Genomic DNA, 23,633 nt, shown 5'->3' with positions numbered 1-23,633 from the left:
TGGGTGCTCAGTCCTCAGGGTGCTGGCTGCTCAGTACTCAGGGTGCTTGGTGATCAGTACTCAGGGTGCTCAGTGCTTGGGGTGCTGGGTGCTCAGTACTCAGGGTTCTCTGTGCTTGGGGTGTTGGGTGCTCAGTACTCAGGGTGCTGGGTGCTCAGTGCTCAGGGTGCTGGGTGCTCAGTACTCAGGGTGCTGGGTGCTCAGTACTCAGGGTGCTGGGTGCTCAGTGCTCGGGGTGCTGGGTGCTCAGTGCTCGGGGTGCTGGATGCTCAGTGCTCAGGGTGCTGGATGCTCAGTGCTCAGGGTGCTGGGTGCTCAGTGCTCGGGGTGCTGGGTGCTCAGTGCTCGGAGTGCTCGGTGCTCAGTACTCAGGGTGCTGGGTGCTCAGTACTCAGGGTGCTGGGTGCTCAGTGCTCAGGGTGATCGGTGCTCAGTCCTCAGTGTGCTCAGTACTCAGGGTGCTGGGTGCTCAGTGCTCGGGGTGCTGGGTGCTCAGTGCTGAGGGTGCTGTGTGCTCTGTGATCGGGGTGCTGGGTGCTCAGTACTCAGTGCTCGGGGTCCTGGGTGCTCCGTGCTTGGGGTGCTGTGTGCTCAGCGCTCAGGGTGCTTAGTGCTCAGTACTCAGGGTGCTCAGCGCTCGGGGTGCTGGGTGCTCAGTACTCAGGGTTCTGGGTGCTCAGTACTCAGGGTGCTGGGTGCTCAGTGCTCAGGGTGCTGGGTGCTCAGTACTCGGGGTGCTCGGTGCTCAGTACACAGGGTGCTGGGTGCTCAGTACTCAGGGTGCTGGGTGCTCAGTACTCAGGGTGCTCGGTGCTCAGTACTCAGGGTGCTGGGTGCTCAGTGCTCAGGGTGCTGGGTGCTCAGTACTCGGGTGCTGGGTGCTCAGTGCTCAGGGTGCTGGGTGCTCAGTGCTCGGGGTGCTGGGTGCTCAGTGCTCAGTACTCAGGGTGCTGGGTGCAAAGTGCTCGGGGTGCTGGGTGCTCAGTGCTCAGTACTCAGGGTGCTGGGTGCTTAGTGCTCGGGGTGCAGTGTGCTCAGTGCTCAGGGTGCTGGGTGCTCAGTGCTCGGGGTGCTGGGTGCTCAGTGCTCAGTACTCAGGGTGCTGGGTGCTCAGTGCTCGGGGTGCTGGGTGCTCAGTGCTCAGTACTCAGGGTGCTGGGTGCTCAGTGCTCAGGGTGCTGGGTGTTCAGTGCTCGGGGTGCTGGGTGCTCAGTACTCCGGGTGCTGGGTGCTCAGTTCTCGGGGTGCTGGGTGCTCAGGGTGCTGGGTACTCAGTACTCGGGGTGCTCGGTGCTCAGTGCTCAGGGTGCTGGGTGAACAGTACTCAGGGTGCTGGGTGCTCAGTGCTCAGGGTGCTCGGTGCTCAGTACTCGGGGTGCTGGGTGCTCATTCTCGGGGTGCTGGGTGCTCAGTGCTCTTGGTGCTGGGTGCTCAGTACTCAGGGTGCTGGGTGCTCAGTGCTCAGGGTGCTGGGTGCTCAGTACTCAGGCTGCTGGGTGTTCAGTGCTCAGGGTGCTGGGTGCTCAGTACTCAGGGTGCTGGGTGCTCAGTGCTCAGCGTGCTGGGTGCTCAGTTCTCAGGGTGCTGGGAGCTCAGTGCTCAGGGTGATCAGTGCTCAGTACTCAGGGTGCTCATTACTCAGGGTGCTGGGTGCTCAGTGCTCAGGGTGCTGGGTGCTCAGTACTCAGGGTGCTGGGTGCTCAGTGCTCGGGGTTCTGGGTGCTCAGTGCTCAGGGTGATCGGTGCTCAGTACTCAGGGTGCTGGGTGCTCAGTGCTCAGGGTGCTGGGTGCTCAGTCCTCAGGGTGCTCAGTGCTCAGGGTGCTGGGTGCTCAGTGCTCGGGGTGCTCGGTGCTCAGTACTCAGGGTGCTGAGTGCTCAGTACTCAGGGTGCTGGGTGCTCAGTACTCTGGGTGCTGGGTGCTCAGTGCTCAGGGTGCTGGGTGATCAGTGCTCAGGGTGCTGGGTGCTCAGTGCTGAGGGTGCTGGGTGCTCAGTGCTCGGGGTGCTGGGTGCTCAGTACTCAGGGTGCTGGGTGCTAAGTGCTCAGGGTGCTGGGTGCTCAGTGCTCGGGGCGCTGGGTGCTCAGTGCTCGGGGTGCTCGGAGCTCAGTACTCAGCGTGCTGGGTGCTCAGTGCTGGGGGTGATCGGTGCTCAGTACTCAGGGTGCTGGGTGCTCAGTGCTCGGGGTGCTCGGTGCTCAGTACGTTGGGTGCTCACTACTCAGGGTGCTGGGTGCTCAGTGCTCGGGGTGATCGGTGCTCAGTACGCAGGGTGCTGGGTGCTCAGTGCTCGGGGTGCTCGGTGCTCAGTATGTTGGGTGCTCACTACTCAGGGTGCTGGGTGCTCAGTTCTCAGGGTGCTGGGTGCTCAGTACTCAGGGTGCTGGGGGCTCAGTGCTCAGGTTGCTGGGTGCTCAGTACTCAGGGTGCTGGGTGCTCAGTACTCAGGGTGCTGGGTGTTCAGTACTCAGGGTGCTGGGTGCTCAGTACTCGGGGTGCTGGGTGTTCAGTACTCAGGGTGCTGGGTGCTCAGTGCTCAGGGTGCTGGGTGCTCAGTAGTCAGGGTGCTGGGTGCTCAGTACACAGGGTGCTGGGTGCTCAGTTCTCGGGGTGCTCGGTTCTCAGTACTCAGTGCTCAGGGTGCTCAGTGCTCAGTGCTCAAGGTGCTGGGTGTTCAGTACTCAGGGTGCTGGGTGCTCAGTACTCAGGGTGCTGGGTGCTCAGTGCTCAGGGTGCTGGGTGCTCAGTACTCGGGGTGCTCGGTGCTCAGTGCTCAGGGTGCTGGGTGCTCAGTACTCAGGGTGCTGGGTGCTCAGTGATCAGGGTGCTCGGTGCTCAGTACTCGGGGTGCTGGGTGCTCATTCTCGGGGTGCTGGGTGCTCAGTGCTCAGGGTGCTGGGTGCTCAGTACTCAGGGTTCTGGGTGCTCAGTGCTCAGGGTGCTGGGTGCTCAGTACTCAGGGTGCTGGGTGCTCAGTGCTCAGGGTGCTGGGTGCTCAGTACTCAGGGTGCTGGGTGCTCAGTGCTCAGCGTGCTGGGTGCTCAGTACTCAGGGTGCTGGGAGCTCAGTGCTCAGGGTGATCGGTGCTCAGTACTCAGGGTGCTCAGTACTCAGGGTGCTGGGTGCTCAGTGCTCAGGGTGCTGGGTGCTCAGTAATCAGGGTGCTGGGTGCTCAGTGCTCGGGGTTCTGGGTGCTCAGTGCTCAGTGTGATCGGTGCTCAGTACTCAGGGTGCTGGGTGCTCAGTGCTCATGGTGCTCGGTGCTCAGTGCTCAGGGTGCTGGGTGCTCAGTACTCAGGGTGCTCAGTGCTCAGGGTGCTGGTTGCTCAGTGCTCGGGGTGCTGGGTGCTCATTCCTCAGGGTGCTGGGTGCTCAGTACTCAGTGTGCTGGGTGCTCAGTACTCAGGGTGCTCAGTGCTTGGGGTGCTGGGTGCTCAGTACTCAGGGTGCTCAGTGCTTGGGGTGTTGGGTGCTCAGTCCTCAGGGTGCTGGCTGCTCAGTACTCAGGGTGCTTGGTGATCAGTACTCAGGGTGCTCAGTGCTTGGGGTGCTGGGTGCTCAGTACTCAGGGTTCTCTGTGCTTGGGGTGTTGGGTGCTCAGTACTCAGGGTGCTGGGTGCTCAGTGCTCAGGGTGCTGGGTGCTCAGTACTCAGGGTGCTGGGTGCTCAGTACTCAGGGTGCTGGGTGCTCAGTGCTCGGGGTGCTGGGTGCTCAGTGCTCGGGGTGCTGGATGCTCAGTGCTCAGGGTGCTGGATGCTCAGTGCTCAGGGTGCTGGGTGCTCAGTGCTCGGGGTGCTGGGTGCTCAGTGCTCAGGGTGCTGGATGCTCAGTGCTCAGGGTGCTGGGTGCTCAGTACTCGGGGTGCTGGGTGCTCAGTCTCGGGGTGCTGGGTGCTCAGTGCTCAATGTGCTCAGTACTCAGGGTGCTGGGTGCTCAGTGCTCAGCGTGCTGGGTGCTCAGTACTCAGGGTGCTGGGAGCTCAGTGCTCAGGGTGATCGGTGCTCTGTACTCAGGGTGCTCATTACTCAGGGTGCTGGGTGCTCAGTGCTCGGGGTGCTGGGTGCTCAGTACTCAGGGTGCTGGGTGCTCAGTGCTCGGGGTTCTGGGTGCTCAGTGCTCAGGGTGATCGGTGCTCAGTACTCAGGGTGCTGGGTGCTCAGTGCTCAGGGTGCTCGGTGCTGAGTGCTCAGGGTGCTGGGGGCTCATTACTCAGGGTGCTCAGTGCTCAGGGTGCTGGTTGCTCAGTGCTCGGGGTGCTGGATGCTCATTCCTCAGGGTGCTGGGTGCTCAGTACTCAGGGTGCTCAGTGCTTGGGGTGTTGGGTGCTCCGTCCTCAGGGTGCTGGGTGCTCAGTACTCAGGGTGCTGTGTGCTCAGTACTCAGGGTGCTCAGTGCTTGCGGTGCTGGGTGCTCAGTACTCAGGGTGCTCTGTGCTTGGGGTGTTGGGTGCTCAGTACTCAGGGTGCTGGGTGCTCAGTGCTCAGGGTGCTGGGTGCTCAGTACTCAGGGTGCTGGGTGCTCAGTACTCAGGGTGCTGGGTGCTCAGTGCTCGGGGTGCTGGGTGCTCAGTGCTCGGGGTGCTGGGTGCTCAGTGCTCGGGGTGCTGGATGCTCAGTGCTCAGGGTGCTGGATGCTCAGTACTCAGGGTGCTGGGTGCTCAGTACTCAGGGTGCTGGGTGCTCAGTACTCGGCTGCTGGGTGCTCAGTGCTCAGGGTGCTGGGTGCTCAGTGCTCGGGGTGCTGGGTGCTCAGTGCTCAGTACTCAGGGTGCTGGGTGCTCAGTGCTCGGGATGCTGGGTGCTCAGTGCTCAGTACTCAGGGTGCTGGGTGCTCAGTGCTCGGGGTGCTGGGTGCTCAGTACTCAGCGTGCTGGGTGTTCAGTACTCAGGGAGCTGGGTGCTCAGTGCTCAGGGTGCTGGGTGCTCAGTTCTCGGGGTGCTGGGTGCTCAGTGCTCAGTACTCAGGGTGCTGGGTGCTCAGTGCTCAGGGTGCTGGGTGCTCAGTACTCGGGGTGCTGGGTGCTCAGTGCTCAGGGTGCTGGGTGCTCAGTGCTCAGGGTGCTGGGTGCTCAGTACTCAGTGCTCAGGATGCTGGGTGCTCAGTGCTCGGGCTGCTGGGTGCTCAGTGCTCAGGGTGCTGGGTGCTCAGTACTCAGGGTGCTGGGTTCTCAGTACTCAGGGTGCTGGGTGCACAGTGCTAGGGGTGCTGGGTGCTCAGTGCTCGGGGTCTGTGTGCTCAGTACTCAGGGTGCTGGGTGCTCAGTACTCAGGTTGCTGGGTGCTCAGTGCTCAGGGTGCTGGGTGCTCAGTGCTCTGGGTGCTGGGTGCTCAGTGCTCAGGGTGCTCATTGCTCAGGGTGCTGGGTGCTCAGTACTCAGGGTGCTGGGTGCTCAGTGCTCAGGGTGCTCGGTGATCGGGGCGCTGGGTGCTCAGTGCTCGGGGTGCTCGGAGCTCAGTACTCAGGGTGCTGGGTGCTCAGTACTCGGGGTGCTCGGTGCTCAGTACTCAGGGTGCTGGGTGCTCAGTGCTCGGGGTGCTCGGTGCTCAATAAGTTGGGTGCTCACTACTCAGGGTGCTGGGTGCTCAGTGCTCGGGGTGCTGGGTGCTCAGTACTCAGGGTGCTGGGTGCTCACTACTCGGGGTGCTGGGTGTTCAGTACTCAGGGTGCTGGGTGCTCAGTACTCAGGGTGCTGGGTGCTCAGTATTCAGCTGCTGGGTGCTGAGTGCTCAGGGTGCTGGGTGCTCAGTGCTCGGGGTGCTGGGTGCTCAGTGCTCAGTACTCAGGATGCTGGGTGCTCAGTGCTCGGGATGCTGGGTGCTCAGTGCTCAGTACTCAGGGTGCTGGGGGCTCAGTGCTCGGGGTGCTGGGTCCTCAGTACTCAGCGTGCTGGGTGTTCAGTACTCAGGGAGCTGGGTGCTCACTGCTCAGGTTGCTGGGTGCTCAGTTCTCGGGGTGCTCGGTGCTCAGTACTCAGTGCTCAGGGTGCTCAGTGCTCAGTGCTCAGGGTGCTGGGTGTTCAGTACTCAGGGTGCTTGGTGCTCAGTACTCGGGGTGCTGGGTGCTCAGTACTCAGGGTGCTGGGTGCTCAGTGCTCAGGGTGCTGGGTGCTCAGTACTCGGGTGCTGGGTGCTCAGTGCTCAGGGTGCTGGGTGCTCAGTGCTCGGGGTGCTGGGTGCTCAGTCCTCAGTACTCAGGGTGCTGGGTGCTCAGTGCTCAGTACTCAGGGTGCTGGGTGCTCAGTGCTCGGGGTGCAGTGTGCTCAGTGCTCAGGGTGCTGGGTGCTCAGTGCTCGGGGTGCTGGGTGCTCAGTGCTCAGTACTCAGGGTGCTGGGTGCTCAGTGCTCGGGGTGCTGGGTGCTCAGTGCTCAGTACTCAGGGTGCTGGGTGCTCAGTGCTCAGGGTGCTGGGTGTTCAGTGCTCGGGGTGCTGGGTGCTCAGTACTCAGGGTGCTGGGTGCTCAGTACTCCGGGTGCTGGGTGTTCAGTTCTCGGGGTGCTCGGTGCTCAGTACTCAGTGCTCAGGGTGCTCAGTGCTCAGAGCTCAGGGTGCTGGGTGTTCAGTACTCAGGGTGCTGGGTGCTCAGTACTCAGGGTGCTGGGTGCTCAGTGCTCAGGTTGCTGGGTGCTCAGTACTCGGGGTGCTCGGTGCTCAGTGCTCAGGGTGCTGGGTGAACAGTACTCAGGGTGCTGGGTGCTCAGTGCTCAGGGTGCTCGTTGCTCAGTACTCGGGCTGCTGGGTGCTCATTCTCGGGGTGCTGGGTGCTCAGTGCTCTTGGTGCTGGGTGCTCAGTACTCAGGGTGCTGGGTGCTCAGTGCTCAGGGTGCTGGGTGCTCAGTACTCAGGGTGCTGGGTGTTCAGTGCTCAGGGTGCTGGGTGCTCAGTACTCAGGGTGCTGGGTGCTCAGTGCTCAGCGTGCTGGGTGCTCAGTTCTCAGGGTGCTGTGAGCTTAGTGCTCAGGGTGATCGGTGCTCAGTACTCAGGGTGCTCATTACTCAGGGTGCTGGGTGCTCAGTGCTCAGGGTGCTGGGTGCTCAGTACTCAGGGTGCTGGGTGCTCAGTGCTCGGGGTTCTGGGTGCTCAGTGCTCAGGGTGATCGGTGTTCAGTACTCAGGGTGCTGGGTGCTCAGTGCTCAGGGTGCTGGGTGCTCAGTCCTCAGGGTGCTCAGTGCTCAGGGTGCTGGGTGCACAGTGCTCGGGGTGCTCGGTGCTCAGTACTCAGGGGGCTGAGTGCTCAGTACTCAGGTTGCTGGGTGCTCAGTACTCAGGGTGCTGGGTGCTCAGTGCTCAGGGTGCTGGGTGATCAGTGCTCAGGGTGCTGGGTGCTCAGTGCTCAGGGTGCTGGGTGCTCAGTGCTCGGGGTGCTGGGTGCTCAGTACTCAGGGTGCTGGGTGCTAAGTGCTCAGTGTGCTGGGTGCTCAGTGCTCGGGGCGCTGGGTGCTCAGTGCTCGGGGTGCTCGGAGCTCAGTACTCAGGGTGCTGGGTGCTCAGTGCTGGGGGTGCTCGGTGCTCAGTACGTTGGGTGCTCACTACTCTGGGTGCTGGGTGCTCAGTGCTCGGGGTGATCGGTGCTCAGTACTCAGGGTGCTGGGTGCTCAGTGCTCGGGGTGCTCGGTGCTCAGTACGTTGGGTGCTCACAACTCAGGGTGCTGGGTGCTCAGTTCTCAGGGTGCTGGGTGCTCAGTACTCAGGGTGCTGGTGCTCAGTACTCCGGGTGCTGGGTGCTCAGTTCTCGGGGTGCTCGGTGCTCAGTACTCAGTGCTCAGGGTGCTCAGTGCTCAGTGCTCAGGGTGCTGGGTGTTCAGTACTCAGGGTGCTGGGTGCTCAGTACTCAGGGTGCTGGGTGCTCAGTGCTCAGGGTGCTGGGTGCTCAGTACTCGGGGTGCTCGGTGGTCAGTGCTCAGGGTGCTGGGTGCTCAGTACTCAGGGTGCTGGGTGCTCAGTGCTCAGGGTGCTCGGTGCTCAGTACTCGGGGTGCTGGGTGCTCATTCTCGGGGTGCTGGGTGCTCAGTGCTCGGGGTGCTGGGTGCTCAGTACTCAGGGTGCTGGGTGCTCAGTGCTCAGGGTGCTGGGTGCTCAGTACACAGGGTGCTGGGTGCTCAGTGCTCAGGGTGCTGGGTGCTCAGTACTCAGGGTGCTGGGTGCTCAGTGCTCAGCGTGCTGGGTGCTCAGTACTCAGGGTGCTGGGAGCTCAGTGCTCAGGGTGATCGGTGCTCAGTACTCAGGGTGCTCATTACTCAGGGTGCTGGGTGCTCAGTGCTCGTGGTGCTGGGTGCTCAGTACTCAGGGTGCTGGGTGCTCAGTGCTCGGGGTTCTGGGTGCTCAGTGCTCAGGGTGATCGGTGCTCAGTACTCAGGATGCTCGGTGCTCAGTGCTCAGGGTTCTCGGTGCTCAGTGCTCAGGGTGCTGGGGGCTCAGTACTCAGGGTGCTCAGTGCTCAGAGTGCTGGTTGCTCAGTGCTCGGGGTGCTGGGTGCTCAATCCTCAGGGTGCTGGGTGCTCAGTACTCAGGGTGCTGGGTGCTCAGTACTCAGGGGGCTCAGTGCTTGGGGTGCTGGGTGCTCAGTACTCAGGGTGCTCAGTGCTTGGGGTGTTGGGTGCTCCGTCCTCAGGGTGCTGGGTGCTCAGTACTCAGGGTGCTGGGTGCTCAGTACTCAGGGTGCTCAGTGCTTGCGGTGCTGGGTTCTCAGTACTCAGGGTGCTCTGTGCTTGGGGTGTTGGGTGCTCAGTACTCAGGGTGCTGGGTGCTCAGTGCTCAGGGTGCTGGGTGCTCAGTACTCAGGGTGCTGGGTGCTCAGTACTCAGGGTGCTGGGTGCTCAGTGCTCGGGGTGCTGGGTGCTCAGTGCTCGGGGTGCTGGGTGCTCAGTGCTCGGGGTACTGGATGCTCAGTGCTCAGGGTGCTGGATGCTCAGTACTCAGGGTGCTGGGTGCTCAGTACTCAGGGTGCTGGGTGCTCAGTACTCGGCTGCTGGGTGCTCAGTGCTCAGGGTGCTGGGTGCTCAGTGCTCGGGGTGCTGGGTGCTCAGTGCTCAGTACTCAGGGTGCTGGGTGCTCAGTGCTCGGGATGCTGGGTGCTCAGTGCTCAGTACTCAGGGTGCTGGGTGCTCAGTGCTCGGGGTGCTGGGTGCTCAGTACTCAGCGTGCTGGGTGTTCAGTACTCAGGGAGCTGGGTGCTCAGTGCTCAGGGTGCTGGGTGCTCAGTTCTCGGGGTGCTGGGTGCTCAGTGCTCAGTACTCAGGGTGCTGGGTGCTCAGTGCTCAGGGTGCTGGGTGCTCAGTACTCGGGGTGCTGGGTGCTCAGTGCTCAGGGTGCTGGGTGCTCAGTACTCAGTGCTCAGGATGCTGGGTGCTCAGTGCTCGGGCTGCTGGGTGCTCAGTGCTCAGGGTGCTGGGTGCTCAGTACTCAGGGTGCTGGGTTCTCAGTACTCAGGGTGCTGGGTGCACAGTGCTAGGGGGGCTGGGTGCTCAGTGCTCGGGGTCTGGGTGCTCAGTACTCAGGGTGCTGGGTGCTCAGTACTCAGGGTGCTGGGTGCTCAGTGCTCAGGGTGCTGGGTGCTCAGTGCTCTGGGTGCTGGGTGCTCAGTGCTCAGGGTGCTCATTGCTCAGGGTGCTGGGTGCTCAGTACTCAGGGTGCTGGGTGCTCAGTGCTCAGGGTGCTCGGTGATCGGGGTGCTGGGTGCTCAGTTCTCGGGGTGCTCGGAGCTCAGTACTCAGGGTGCTGGGTGCTCAGTGCTCGGGGTGCTCGGTGCTCAGTACTCAGGGTGCTGGGTGCTCAGTGCTCGGGGTGCTCGGTGCTCAATACGTTGGGTGCTCACTACTCAGGGTGCTGGGTGCTCAGTGCTCGGGGTGCTGGGTGCTCAGTACTCAGGGTGCTGGGTGCTCACTACTCGGGGTGCTGGGTGCTCAGTACTCAGGGTGCTGGGTGCTCAGTACTCAGGGTGCTGGGTGCTCAGTATTCGGCTGCTGGGTGCTCAGTGCTCAGGGTGCTGGGTGCTCAATGCTCGGGGTGCTGGGTGCTCAGTGCTCAGTACTCAGGATGCTGGGTGCTCAGTGCTCGGGATGCTGGGTGCTCAGTGCTCAGTACTCAGGGTGCTGGGGGCTCAGTGCTCGGGGTGCTGGGTCCTCAGTACTCAGCGTGCTGGGTGTTCAGTACTCAGGGAGCTGGGTGCTCACTGCTCAGGGTGCTGGGTGCTCAGTTCTCGGGGTGCTCGGTGCTCAGTACTCAGTGCTCAGTGTGCTCAGTGCTCAGTGCTCAGGGTGCTGGGTGTTCAGTACTCAGGGTGCTTGGTGCTCAGTACTCGGGGTGCTGGGTGCTCAGTACTCAGGGTGCTGGGTGCTCAGTGCTCAGGGTGCTGGGTGCTCAGTACTCGGGTGCTGGGTGCTCAGTGCTCAGGGTGCTGGGTGCTCAGTGCTCGGGGTGCTGGGTGCTCAGTCCTCAGTACTCAGGGTGCTGGGTGCTCAGTGCTCGGGGTGCTAGGTGCTCAGTGCTCAGTACTCAGGGTGCTGGGTGCTCAGTGCTCGGGGTGCAGTGTGCTCAGTGCTCAGGGTGCTGGGTGCTCAGTGCTCGGGGTGCTGGGTGCTCAGTGCTCAGTACTCAGGGTGCTGGGTGCTCAGTGCTCGGGGTGCTGGGTGCTCAGTGCTCAGTACTCAGGGTGCTGGGTGCTCAGTGCTCAGGGTGCTGGGTGTTCAGTGCTCGGGGTGCTGGGTGCTCAGTACTCAGGGTGCTGGGTGCTCAGTACTCCGGGTGCTGGGTGCTCAGTTCTCGGGGTGCTCGGTGCTCAGTACTCAGTGCTCAGGGTGCTCAGTGCTCAGTGCTCAGGGTGCTGGGTGTTCAGTACTCAGGGTGCTGGGTGCTCAGTGCTCAGGGTGCTGGGTGCTCAGTACTCGGGCTGCTGGGTGCTCATTCTCGGGGTGCTGGGTGCTCAGTGCTCTTGGTGCTGGGTGCTCAGTACTCAGGGTGCTGGGTGCTCAGTGCTCAGGGTGCTGGGTGCTCAGTACTCAGGGTGCTGGGTGTTCAGTGCTCAGGGTGCTGGGTGCTCAGTACTCAGGGTGCTGGGTGCTCAGTGCTCAGCGTGCTGGGTGCTCAGTTCTCAGGGTGCTGTGAGCTCAGTGCTCAGGGTGATCGGTGCTCAGTACTCAGGGTGCTCATTACTCAGTGTGCTGGGTGCTCAGTGCTCAGGGTGCTGGGTGCTCAGTACTCAGGGTGCTGGGTGCTCAGTGCTCGGGGTTCTGGGTGCTCAGTGCTCAGGGTGATCGGTGTTCAGTACTCAGGGTGCTGGGTGCTCAGTGCTCAGGGTGCTGGGTGCTCAGTCCTCAGGGTGCTCAGTGCTCAGGGTGCTGGGTGCTCAGTGCTCGGGGTGCTCGGTGCTCAGTACTCAGGGTGCTGAGTGCTCAGTACTCAGGTTGCTGGGTGCTCAGTACTCAGGGTGCTGGGTGCTCAGTGCTCAGGGTGCTGGGTGATCAGTGCTCAGGGTGCTGGGTGCTCAGTGCTCAGGGTGCTGGGTGCTCAGTGCTCGGGGTGCTGGGTGCTCAGTACTCAGGGTGCTGGGTGCTAAGTGCTCAGGGTGCTGGGTGCTCAGTGCTCGGGGCGCTGGGTGCTCAGTGCTCGGTGTGCTCAGAGCTCAGTACTCAGGGTGCTGGGTGCTCAGTGCTGGGGGTGATCGGTGCTCAGTACTCAGGGTGCTGGGTGCTCAGTGCTCGGGGTGCTCGGTGCTCAGTACGTTGGGTGCTCACTACTCAGGGTGCTTGCTGCTCAGTGCTCGGGGTGATCGGTGCTCAGTACTCAGGGTGCTGGGTGCTCAGTGCTCGGGGTGCTCGGTGCTCAGTACGTTGGGTGCTCACAACTCAGGGTGCTGGGTGCTCAGTTCTCAGGGTGCTGGGTGTTCAGTACTCAGGGTGCTGGGTGCTCAGTACTCAGGGTGCTCAGTGATTGGGGTGTTGGGTGCTCAGTACTCAGGGTGCTGGGTGCTCAGTGCTCAGGGTGCTGGGTGCTCAGTACTCAGGGTGCTGGGTGTTCAGTACTCAGGGTGCTGGGTGCTCAGTACTCGGGGTGCTGGGTGTTCAGTACTCAGGGTGCTGGGTGCTCAGTGCTCAGGGTGCTGGGTGCTCAGTAGTCAGGGTGCTGGGTGCTCAGTACTCAGGGTGCTGGGTGCTCAGTTCTCGGGGTGCTTGGTGCTCAGTACTCAGTGCTCAGGGTGCTCAGTGCTCAGTGCTCAGGGTGCTGGGTGTTCAGTACTCAGGGTGCTGGGTGCTCAGTACTCAGGGTGCTGGGTGCTCAGTGCTCAGGGTGCTGGGTGCTCAGTACTCGGGGTGCTGGGTGCTCATTCTCGGGGTGCTGGGTGCTCAGTGCTCGGGGTGCTGGGTGCTCAGTACTCAGGGTGCTGGGTGCTCAGTGCTCAGGGTGCTGGGTGCTCAGTACTCAGGGTGCTGGGTGCTCAGTGCTCAGGGTGCTGGGTGCTCAGTACTCAGGGTGCTGGGTGCTCAGTGCTCAGCGTGCTGGGTGCTCAGTACTCAGGGTGCTGGGAGCTCAGTGCTCAGGGTGATCGGTGCTCAGTACTCAGGGTGCTCATTACTCAGGGTTCTGGGTGCTCAGTGCTCGGGGTGCTGGGTGCTCATTACTCAGGGTGCTGGGTGCTCAGTGCTCAGGGTGCTGGGTGCTCAGTACTCGGGGTGCTGGGTGTTCAGTACTCAGGGTGCTGGGTGCTCAGTGCTCGGGGTGCTGGGTGCTCAGTGCTCAGTACTCAGGGTGCTGGGTGCTCAGTGCTCGGGGTGCTGGGTGCTCAGTGCTCAGTACTCAGGGTGCTGGGTGCTCAGTGCTCAGGGTGCTGGGTGTTCAGTGCTCGGGGTGCTGGGTGCTCAGTACTCAGGGTGCTGGGTGCTCAGTACTCCGGGTGCTGGGTGCTCAGTTCTCGGGGTGCTCGGTGCTCAGTACTCAGTGCTCAGGGTGCTCAGTGCTCAGTGCTCAGGGTGCTGGGTGTTCAGTACTCAGGGTGCTGGGTGCTCAGTGCTCAGGGTGCTGGGTGCTCAGTACTCGGGCTGCTGGGTGCTCATTCTCGGGGTGCTGGGTGCTCAGTGCTCTTGGTGCTGGGTGCTCAGTACTCAGGGTGCTGGGTGCTCAGTGCTCAGGGTGCTGGGTGCTCAGTACTCAGGGTGCTGGGTGTTCAGTGCTCAGGGTGCTGGGTGCTCAGTACTCAGGGTGCTGGGTGCTCAGTGCTCAGCGTGCTGGGTGCTCAGTTCTCAGGGTGCTGTGAGCTCAGTGCTCAGGGTGATCGGTGCTCAGTACTCAGGGTGCTCATTACTCAGGGTGCTGGGTGCTCAGTGCTCAGGGTGCTGGGTGCTCAGTACTCAGGGTGCTGGGTGCTCAGTGCTCGGGGTTCTGGGTGCTCAGTGCTCAGGGTGATCGGTGTTCAGTACTCAGGGTGCTGGGTGCTCAGTGCTCAGGGTGCTGGGTGCTCAGTCCTCAGGGTGCTCAGTGCTCAGGGTGCTGGGTGCTCAGTGCTCGGGGTGCTCGGTGCTCAGTACTCAGGGTGCTGAGTGCTCAGTACTCAGGTTGCTGGGTGCTCAGTACTCAGGGTGCTGGGTGCTCAGTGCTCAGGGTGCTGGGTGATCAGTGCTCAGGGTGCTGGGTGCTCAGTGCTCAGGGTGCTGGGTGCTCAGTGCTCGGGGTGCTGGGTGCTCAGTACTCAGGGTGCTGGGTGCTAAGTGCTCAGGGTGCTGGGTGCTCAGTGCTCGGGGCGCTGGGTGCTCAGTGCTCGGTGTGCTCAGAGCTCAGTACTCAGGGTGCTGGGTGCTCAGTGCTGGGGGTGATCGGTGCTCAGTACTCAGGGTGCTGGGTGCTCAGTGCTCGGGGTGCTCGGTGCTCAGTACGTTGGGTGCTCACTACTCAGGGTGCTTGCTGCTCAGTGCTCGGGGTGATCGGTGCTCAGTACTCAGGGTGCTGGGTGCTCAGTGCTCGGGGTGCTCGGTGCTCAGTACGTTGGGTGCTCACAACTCAGGGTGCTGGGTGCTCAGTTCTCAGGGTGCTGGGTGTTCAGTACTCAGGGTGCTGGGTGCTCAGTACTCAGGGTGCTCAGTGCTTGGGGTGTTGGGTGCTCAGTACTCAGGGTGCTGGGTGCTCAGTGCTCAGGGTGCTGGGAGCTCAGTACTCAGGGTGCTGGGTGCTCAGTACTCAGGGTGCTGGGTGTTCAGTACTCAGGGTGCTGGGTGCTCAGTACTCGGGGTGCTGGGTGTTCAGTACTCAGGGTGCTGGGTGCTCAGTGCTCAGGGTGCTGGGTGCTCAGTAGTCAGGGTGCTGGGTGCTCAGTACTCAGGGTGCTGGGTGCTCAGTTCTCGGGGTGCTTGGTGCTCAGTACTCAGTGCTCAGGGTGCTCAGTGATCAGTGCTCAGGGTGCTGGGTGTTCAGTACTCAGGGTGCTGGGTGCTCAGTACTCAGGGTGCTGGGTGCTCAGTGCTCAGGGTGCTGGGTGCTCAGTACTCGGGGTGCTGGGTGCTCATTCTCAGGGTGCTGGGTGCTCAGTGCTCGGGGTGCTGGGTGCTCAGTACTCAGGGTGCTGGGTCCTCAGTGCTCAGGGTGCTGGGTGCTCAGTACTCAGGGTGCTGGGTGCTCAGTGCTCAGGGTGCTGGGTGCTCAGTACTCAGGGTGCTGGGTGCTCAGTGCTCAGCGTGCTGGGTGCTCAGTACTCAGGGTGCTGGGAGCTCAGTGCTCAGGGTGATCGGTGCTCAGTACTCAGGGTGCTCATTACTCAGGGTTCTGGGTGCTCAGTGCTCGGGGTGCTGGGTGCTCATTACTCAGGGTGCTGGGTGCTCAGTGCTCAGGGTGCTGGGTGCTCAGTACTCGGGGTGCTGGGTGTTCAGTACTCAGGGTGCTGGGTGCTCAGTACTCGGGGTGCTGGGTGTTCAGTACTCAGGGTGCTGGGTGCTCAGTGCTCAGGGTGCTGGGTGCTCAGTACTCGGGTGCTGGGTGCTCAGTGCTCAGGGTGCTGGGTGCTCAGTGCTCGGGGTGCTGGGTGCTCAGTGCTCAGTACTCAGGGTGCTGGGTGCTCAGTGCTCGGGGTGCAGGGTGCTCAGTGCTCAGGGTGCTGGGTGCTCAGTGCTCGGGGTGCTGGGTGCTCAGTACTCAGGGTGCTGGGTGCTCAGTACTCCGGGTGCTGGGTGCTCAGTTCTCTGGGTGCTCGCTGCTCAGTACTCAGTGCTCAGGGTGCTCAGTGCTCAGTGCTCAGGGTGCTGGGTGCTCAGTGCTCAGGGTGCTGGGTGCTCAGTACTCAGGGTGCTGGGTGTTCAGTGCTCAGGGTGCTGGGTGCTCAGTACTCAGGGTGCTGGGTGCTCAGTGCTCAGCGTGCTGGGTGCTCAGTTCTCAGGGTGCTGGGAGCTCAGTGCTCAGGGTGATCGGTGCTCAGTACTCAGGGTGCTCATTACTCAGGGTGCTGGGTGCTCAGTGCTCAGGGTGCTGGGTGCTCAGTACTCAGGGTGCTGGGTGCTCAGTGCTCGGGGTTCTGGGTGCTCAGTGCTCAGGGTGATCGGTGCTCAGTACTCAGTGTGCTGGGTGCTCAGTGCTCAGGGTGCTGGGTGCTCAGTCCTCAGGGTGCTCAGTGCTCAGGGTGCTGGGTGCTCAGTGCTCAGGGTGCTCGGTGCTCAGTACTCAGGGTGCTGAGTGCTCAGTACTCAGGGTGCTGGGTGCTCAGTACTCAGGGTGCTGGGTGCTCAGTGCTCAGGGTGCTGGGTGATCAGTGCTCAGGGTGCTGGGTGCTCAGTGCTCAGGGTGCTGGGTGCTCAGTGCTCGGGGTGCTGGGTGCTCAGTACTCAGGGTGTTGGGTGCTAAGTGCTCAGGGTGCTGGGTCCTCAGTGCTCGGGGCCCTGGGTGCTCAGTGCTCGGGGTGCTAGGAGCTCAGTACTCAGGGTGCTGGGTGCTCAGTGCTGGGGGTGATCGGTGCTCTGTACTCAGGGTGCTGGGTGCTCAGTGCTCGGGGTGCTCGGTGCTCAGTACGTTGAGTGCTCACTACTCAGGGTGCTGGGTGCTCAGTGCTCGAGGTGATCGGTGCTCAGTACTTAGGGTGCTGGGTGCTCAGTGCTCGGGGTGCTCGGTGCTCAGTACGTTGGGTACTCACTACTCAGGGTGCTGGGTGCTCATTTCTCAGGGTGCTGGGTGCTCAGTACTCAGGGTGCTGGGTGCTCAGTACTCAGGGTGCTCAGTGCTTGGGGTGTTGGGTGCTCAGTACTCAGGGTGCTGGGTGCTCAGTGCTCAGGGTGCTGGGTGCTCAGTACTCAGGGTGCTGGGTGCTCAGTACTCAGGGTGCTGGGTGTTCAGTACTCAGGGTGCTGGGTGCTCAGTACTCGGGGTGCTGGGTGTTCAGTACTCAGGGTGCTGGGTGCTCAGTGCTCAGGGTGCTGGGTGCTCAGTAGTCAGGGTGCTTGGTGCTCAGTACTCAGGGTGCTGGGTGCTCAGTTCTCGGGGTGCTCGGTGCTCAGTACTCAGTGCTCAGGGTGCTCAGTGCTCAGTGCTCAGGGTGCTGGGTGTTCAGTACTCAGGGTGCTGGGTGCTCAGTACTCAGGGTGCTGGGTGCTCAGTGCTCAGGGTGCTGGGTGCTCAGTGCTCGGGGTGCTGGGTGCTCAGTACTCAGGGTGCTGGGTGCTCAGTGCTCGGGGTTCTGGGTGCTCAGTGCTCAGGGTGATCGGTGCTCAGTACTCAGGGTGCTGGGTGCTCAGTGCTCAGGGTGCTCGGTGCTCAGTGCTCAGGGTGCTGGGTGCTCAGTACTCGGGGTGCTGGGTGTTCAGTACTCAGGGTGCTGGGTGCTCAGTACTCGGGGTGCTGGGTGTTCAGTACTCAGGGTGCTGGGTGCTCAGTGCTCAGGGTGCTGGGTGCTCAGTACTCGGGTGCTGGGTGCTCAGTACTCAGGGTGCTGGGTGTTCAGTACTCAGGGTGCTGGGTGCTCAGTACTCGGGGTGCTGGGTGCTCAGTGCTCAGGGTGCTGGGTGCTCAGTGCTCGGGGTGCTGGGTGCTCAGTGCTCAGTACTCAGGGTGCTGGGTGCTCAGTGCTCAGGGTGCAGGGTGCTCAGTGCTCAGGGTGCTGGGTGCTCAGTGCTCGGGGTGCTGGGTGCTCAGTACTCAGGGTGCTGGGTGCTCAGTACTCCGGGTGCTGGGTGCTCAGTTCTCTGGGTGCTCGGTGCTCAGTACTCAGTGCTCAGGGTGCTCAGTGCTCAGTGCTCAGGGTGCTGGGTGCTCAGTGCTCAGGGTGCTGGGTGCTCAGTACTCAGGGTGCTGGGTGTTCAGTGCTCAGGGTGCTGGGTGCTCAGTACTCAGGGTGCTGGGTGCTCAGTGCTCAGCGTGCTGGGTGCTCAGTTCTCAGGGTGCTGGGAGCTCAGTGCTCAGGGTGATCGGTGCTCAGTACTCAGGGTGCTCATTACTCAGGGTGCTGGGTGCTCAGTGCTCAGGGTGCTGGGTGCTCAGTACTCAGGGTGCTGGGTGCTCAGTGCTCGGGGTTCTGGGTGCTCAGTGCTCAGGGTGATCGGTGCTCAGTACTCAGTGTGCTGGGTGCTCAGTGCTCAGGGTGCTGGGTGCTCAGTCCTCAGGGTGCTCAGTGCTCAGGGTGCTGGGTGATCAGTGCTCGGGGTGCTCGGTGCTCAGTACTCAGGGTGCTGAGTGCTCAGTACTCAGGGTGCTGGGTGCTCAGTACTCAGGGTGCTGGGTGCTCAGTGCTCAGGGTGCTGGGTGATCAGTGCTCAGGGTGCTGGGTGCTCAGTGCTCAGGGTGCTGGGTGCTCAGTGCTCGGGGTGCTGGGTGCTCAGTACTCAGGGTGTTGGGTGCTAAGCGCTCAGGGTGCTGGGTCCTCAGTGCTCGGGGCCCTGGGTGCTCAGTGCTCGGGGTGCTCGGAGCTCAGTACTCAGGGTGCTGGGTGCTCAGTGCTGGGGGTGATCGGTGCTCTGTACTCAGGGTGCTGGGTGCTCAGTGCTCTGGGTGCTCGGTGCTCAGTACGTTGGGTGCTCACTACTCAGGGTGCTGGGTGCTCAGTGCTCGGGGTGATCGGTGCTCAGTACTTAGGGTGCTGGGTGCTCAGTGCTCGGGGTGCTCGGTGCTCAGTACGTTGGGTGCTCACTACTCAGGGTGCTGGGTGCTCAGTTCTCAGGGTGCTGGGTGCTCAGTACTCATTGTGCTGGGTGCTCAGTACTCAGGGTGCTCAGTGCTTGGGGTGTTGGGTGCTCAGTACTCAGGGTGCTGGGTGCTCAGTGCTCAGGGTGCTGGGTGCTCAGTACTCAGGGTGCTGGGTGCTCAGTACTCAGGGTGCTGGGTGTTCAGTACTCAGGGTGCTGGGTGCTCAGTACTCGGGGTGCTGGGTGTTCAGTACTCAGGGTGCTGGGTGCTCAGTGCTCAGCGTGCTGGGTGCTCAGTAGTCAGGGTGCTTGGTGCTCAGTACTCAGGGTGCTGGGTGCTCAGTTCTCGGGGTGCTCGGTGCTCAGTACTCAGTGCTCAGGGTGCTCAGTGCTCAGTGCTCAGGGTGCTGGGTGTTCAGTACTCAGGGTGCTGGGTGCTCAGTACTCAGGGTGCTGGGTGCTCAGTGCTCAGGGTGCTGGGTGCTCAGTACTCGGGGTGCTCGGTGCTCAGTGCTCAGGGTGCTGGGTGCTCAGTACTCAGGGTGCTGGGTGCTCAGTGCTCAGGGTGCTCGGTGCTCAGTACTCGGGGTGCTGGGTGCTCATTCTCGGGGTGCTGGGTGCTCAGTGCTCGGGGTGCTGGGTGCTCAGTACTCAGGGTGCTGGGTGCTCAGTGCTCAGGGTGCTGGGTGCTCAGTACTCAGGGTGCTGGGTGCTCAGTGCTCAGGGTGCTGGGTGCTCAGTACTCAGGGTGCTGGGTGCTAAGTGCTCAGCCTGCTGGGTGCTCAGTACTCAGGGTGCTGGGAGCTCAGTGCTCAGGGTGATCGGTGCTCAGTACTCAGGGTGCTCATTACTCAGGGTGCTGGGTGCTCAGTGCTCGGGGTGCTGGGTGCGCAGTACTCAGGGTGCTGGGTGCTCAGTGCTCGGGGTTCTGGGTGCTCAGTGCTCAGGGTGATCGGTGCTCAGTACTCAGGGTGCTGGGTGCTCAGTGCTCAGGGTGTTCGGTGCTCAGTGCTCAGGGTGCTGGGTGCTCAGTACTCAGGGTGCTGGGTGTTCAGTACTCAGGGTGCTGGGTGCTCAGTACTCGGGGTGCTGGGTGTTCAGTACTCAGGGTGCTGGGTGCTCAGTGCTCAGGGTGCTGGGTGCTCAGTACTCGGGTGCTGGGTGCTCAGTGCTCAGGGTGCTGGGTGCTCAGTGCTCGGGGTGCTGGGTGCTCAGTGCTCAGTACTCAGGGTGCTGGGTGCTCAGTGCTCGGGGTGCAGGGTGCTCAGTGCTCAGGGTGCTGGGTGCTCAGTGCTCGGGGTGCTGGGTGCTCAGTGCTCAGTACTCAGGGTGCTGGGTGCTCAGTTCTCGGGGTGCTGGGTGCTCAGTGCTCAGTACTCAGGGTGCTGGGTGCTCAGTGCTCAGGGTGCTGGGTGCTCAGTTCTCGGGGTGCTCGGTGCTCAGTACTCAGTGCTCAGGGTGCTCAGTGCTCAGTGCTCAGGGTGCTGGGTGCTCAGTACTCAGGGTGCTGGGTGCTCAGTGCTCAGTACTCAGGGTGCTGGGTGCTCAGTTCTCGGGGTGCTGGGTGCTCAGTGCTCAGGGTGCTGGGTGCTCAGTGCTCGGTGTGCTGGGTGCTCAGTGCTCAGTACTCAGGGTGCTGGGTGCTCAGTTCTCGGGGTGCTGGGTGCTCAGTGCTCAGTACTCAGGGTGCTGGGTGCTCAGTGCTCAGGGTGCTGGGTGCTCAGTGCTCGGGGTGCTGGGTGCTCAGTACTCAATGTGCTGGGTGCTCAGTACTCCGGGTGCTGGGTGCTCAGTTCTCGGGGTGCTCGGTGCTCAGTACTCAGTGCTCAGGGTGCTCAGTGCTCAGTGCTCAGGGTGCTGGGTGCTCAGTACTCAGGGTGCTGGGAGCTCAGTGCTCAGGGTGATGGGTGCTCAGTACTCAGTGTGCTCATTACTCAGGGTGCTGGGTGCTCAGTGCTCGGGGTGCTGGGTGCTCAGTACTCAGGGTGCTGGGTGCTCAGTGCTCGGGGTTCTGGGTGCTCAGTGCTCAGGGTGATCGGTGCTCAGTACTCAGGGTGCTGGGTGCTCAGTGCTCAGGGTGCTCGGTGCTCAGTGCTCAGGGTGCTGGGTGCTCAGTACTCGGGGTGCTGGGTGTTCAGTACTCAGGGTGCTGGGTATTCAGTACTCGGGGTGCTGGGTGTTCAGTACTCAGGGTGCTGGGTGCTCAGTGCTCAGGGTGCTCAGTACTCGGGTGCTGGGTGCTCAGTGCTCAGGGTGCTGGGTGCTCAGTGCTCGGGGTGCTGGGTGCTCAGTGCTCATTACTCAGGGTGCTGGGTGCTCAGTGCTCGGGGTGCAGGGTGCTCAGTGCTCAGGGTGCTGGGTGCTTAGTGCTCGGGGTGCTGTGTGCTCAGTGCTCAGTACTCAGGGTGCTGGGTGCTCAGTGCTCGGGGTGCTGGGTGCTCAGTGCTCAGTACTCAGGGTGCTGGGTGCTCAGTACTCAGGGTGCTGGGTGCTCAGTGCTCAGGGTGCTGGGTGATCAGTGCTCAGGGTGCTGGGTGCTCAGTGCTCAGGGTGCTGGGTGCTCAGTGCTCGGGGTGCTGGGTGCTCAGTACTCAGGGTGTTGGGTGCTAAGTGCTCAGTGTGCTGGGTCCTCAGTGCTCGGGGCCCTGGGTGCTCAGTGCTCGGGGTGCTCGGAGCTCAGTACTCAGGGTGCTGGGTGCTCAGTGCTGGGGGTGATCGGTGCTCAGTACGTTGGGTGCTCACTACTCAGGGTGCTGGGTGCTCAGTGCTCGGGGTGATCGGTGCTCAGTACTTAGGGTGCTGGGTGCTCAGTGCTCGGGGTGCTCGGTGCTCTGTACGTTGGGTGCTCACTACTCAGGGTGCTGGGTGCTCAGTTCTCAGGGTGCTGGGTGCTCAGTACTCATTGTGCTGGGTGCTCAGTACTCAGGGTGCTCAGTGCTTGGGGTGTTGGGTGCTCAGTACTCAGGGTGCTGGGTGCTCAGTGCTCAGGGTGCTGGGTGCTCAGTACTCAGGGTGCTGGGTGCTCAGTACTCAGGGTGCTGGGTGTTCAGTACTCAGGGTGCTGGGTGCTCAGTAATCGGGGTGCTGGGTGTTCAGTACTCAGGGTGCTGGGTGCTCAGTGCTCAGGGTGCTGGGTGCTCAGTAGTCAGGGTGCTTGGTGCTCAGTACTCAGGGTGCTGGGTGCTCAGTTCTCGGGGTACTCGGTGCTCAGTACTCAGTGCTCAGGGTGCTCAGTGCTCAGTGCTCAGGGTGCTGGGTGTTCAGTACTCAGGGTGCTGGGTGCTCAGTACTCAGGGTGCTGGGTGCTCAGTGCTCAGGGTGCTGGGTTCTCAGTACTCGGGGTGCTCGGTGCTCAGTGCTCAGGGTGCTGGGTGCTCAGTACTCAGGGTGCTGGGTGCTCAGTGCTCAGGGTGCTCGGTGCTCAGTACTCGGGGTGCTGGGTGCTCATTCTCGGGGTGCTGGGTGCTCAGTGCTCGGGGTGCTGGGTGCTCAGTACTCAGGGTGCTGGGTGCTCAGTGCTCAGGGTGCTGGGTGCTCAGTACTCAGGGTGCTGGGTGCTCAGTGCTCAGGGTGCTGGGTGCTCAGTACTCAGGGTGCTGGGTGCTCAGTGCTCAGCCTGCTGGGTGCTCAGTACTCAGGGTGCTGGGAGCTCAGTGCTCAGGGTGATCGGTGCTCAGTACTCAGGGTGCTCATTACTCAGGGTGCTGGGTGCTCAGTGCTCGGGGTTCTGGGTGCTCAGTGCTCAGGGTGATCGGTGCTCAGTACTCAGGGTGCTGGGTGCTCAGTGCTCAGGGTGTTCGGTGCTCAGTGCTCAGGGTGCTGGGTGCTCAGTACTCAGGGTGCTGGGTGTTCAGTACTCAGGGTGCTGGGTGCTCAGTACTCGGGGTGCTGGGTGTTCAGTACTCAGGGTGCTGGGTGCTCAGTGCTCAGGGTGCTGGGTGCTCAGTACTCGGGTGCTGGGTGCTCAGTGCTCAGGGTGCTGGGTGCTCAGTGCTCGGGGTGCTGGGTGCTCAGTGCTCAGTACTCAGGGTGCTGGGTGCTCAGTGCTCGGGGTGCAGGGTGCTCAGTGCTCAGGGTGCTGGGTGCTCAGTGCTCGGGGTGCTGGGTGCTCAGTGCTCAGTACTCAGGGTGCTGGGTGCTCAGTTCTCGGGGTGCTGGGTGCTCAGTGCTCAGTACTCAGGGTGCTGGGTGCTCAGTGCTCAGGGTGCTGGGTGCTCAGTTCTCGGGGTGCTCGGTGCTCAGTACTCAGTGCTCAGGGTGCTCAGTGCTCAGTGCTCAGGGTGCTGGGTGTTCAGTACTCAGGGTGCTGGGTGCTCAGTTCTCAGGGTGCTCAGTACTCGGGTGCTGGGTGCTCAGTGCTTAGGGTGCTGGGTGCTCAGTGCTCGGGGTGCTGGGTGCTCAGTGCTCATTACTCAGGGTGCTGGGTGCTCAGTGCTCGGGGTGCAGGGTGCTCAGTGCTCAGGGTGCTGGGTGCTTAGTGCTCGGGGTGCTGTGTGCTCAGTGCTCAGTACTCAGGGTGCTGGGTGCTCAGTGCTCGGGGTGCTGGGTGCTCAGTGCTCAGTACTCAGGGTGCTGGGTGCTCAGTACTCAGGGTGCTGGGTGCTCAGTGCTCAGGGTGCTGGATGATCAGTGCTCAGGGTGCTGGGTGCTCAGTGCTCAGGGTGCTGGGTGCTCAGTGCTCGGGGTGCTGGGTGCTCAGTACTCAGGGTGTTGGGTGCTAAGTGCTCAGGGTGCTGGGTCCTCAGTGCTCGGGGCCCTGGGTGCTCAGTGCTCGGGGTGCTCGGAGCTCAGTACTCAGGGTGCTGGGTGCTCAGTGCTGGGGGTGATCGGTGCTCAGTACGTTGGGTGCTCACTACTCAGGGTGCTGGGTGCTCAGTGCTCGGGGTGATCGGTGCTCAGTACTTAGGGTGCTGGGTGCTCAGTGCTCGGGGTGCTCGGTGCTCAGTACGTTGGGTGCTCACTACTCAGGGTGCTGGGTGCTCAGTTCTCAGGGTGCTGGGTGCTCAGTACTCATTGTGCTGGGTGCTCAGTACTCAGGGTGCTCAGTGCTTGGGGTGTTGGGTGCTCAGCACTCAGGGTGCTGGGTGCTCAGTGCTCAGGGTGCTGGGTGCTCAGTACTCAGGGTGCTGGGTGCTCAGTACTCAGGGTGCTGGGGGTTCAGTACTCAGGGTGCTGGGTGCTCAGTACTCGGGGTGCTGGGTGTTCAGTACTCAGGGTGCTGGGTGCTCAGTGCTCAGGGTGCTGGGTGCTCAGTAGTCAGGGTGCTTGGTGCTCAGTACTCAGGGTGCTGGGTGCTCAGTTCTCGGGGTGCTCGGTGCTCAGTACTCAGTGCTCAGGGTGCTCAGTGCTCAGTGCTCAGGGTGCTGGGTGTTCAGTACTCAGGGTGCTGGGTGCTCAGTACTCAGGGTGCTGGGTGCTCAGTGCTCAGGGTGCTGGGTGCTCAGTACTCGGTGTGCTCGGTGCTCAGTGCTCAGGGTGCTGGGTGCTCAGTACTCAGGGTGCTGGGTGCTCAGTGCTCAGGGTGCTCGGTGCTCAGTACTCGGGGTGCTGG

The sequence above is a fragment of the Microtus oregoni genome, unplaced genomic scaffold, assembly GCF_018167655.1.
Source record: "Microtus oregoni isolate MIOR12 unplaced genomic scaffold, Mior012 000051F_ref0000332, whole genome shotgun sequence".
NCBI lineage: Eukaryota > Metazoa > Chordata > Mammalia > Rodentia > Cricetidae > Microtus > Microtus oregoni.
Note: the sequence above shows the minus strand (reverse complement) of the source record.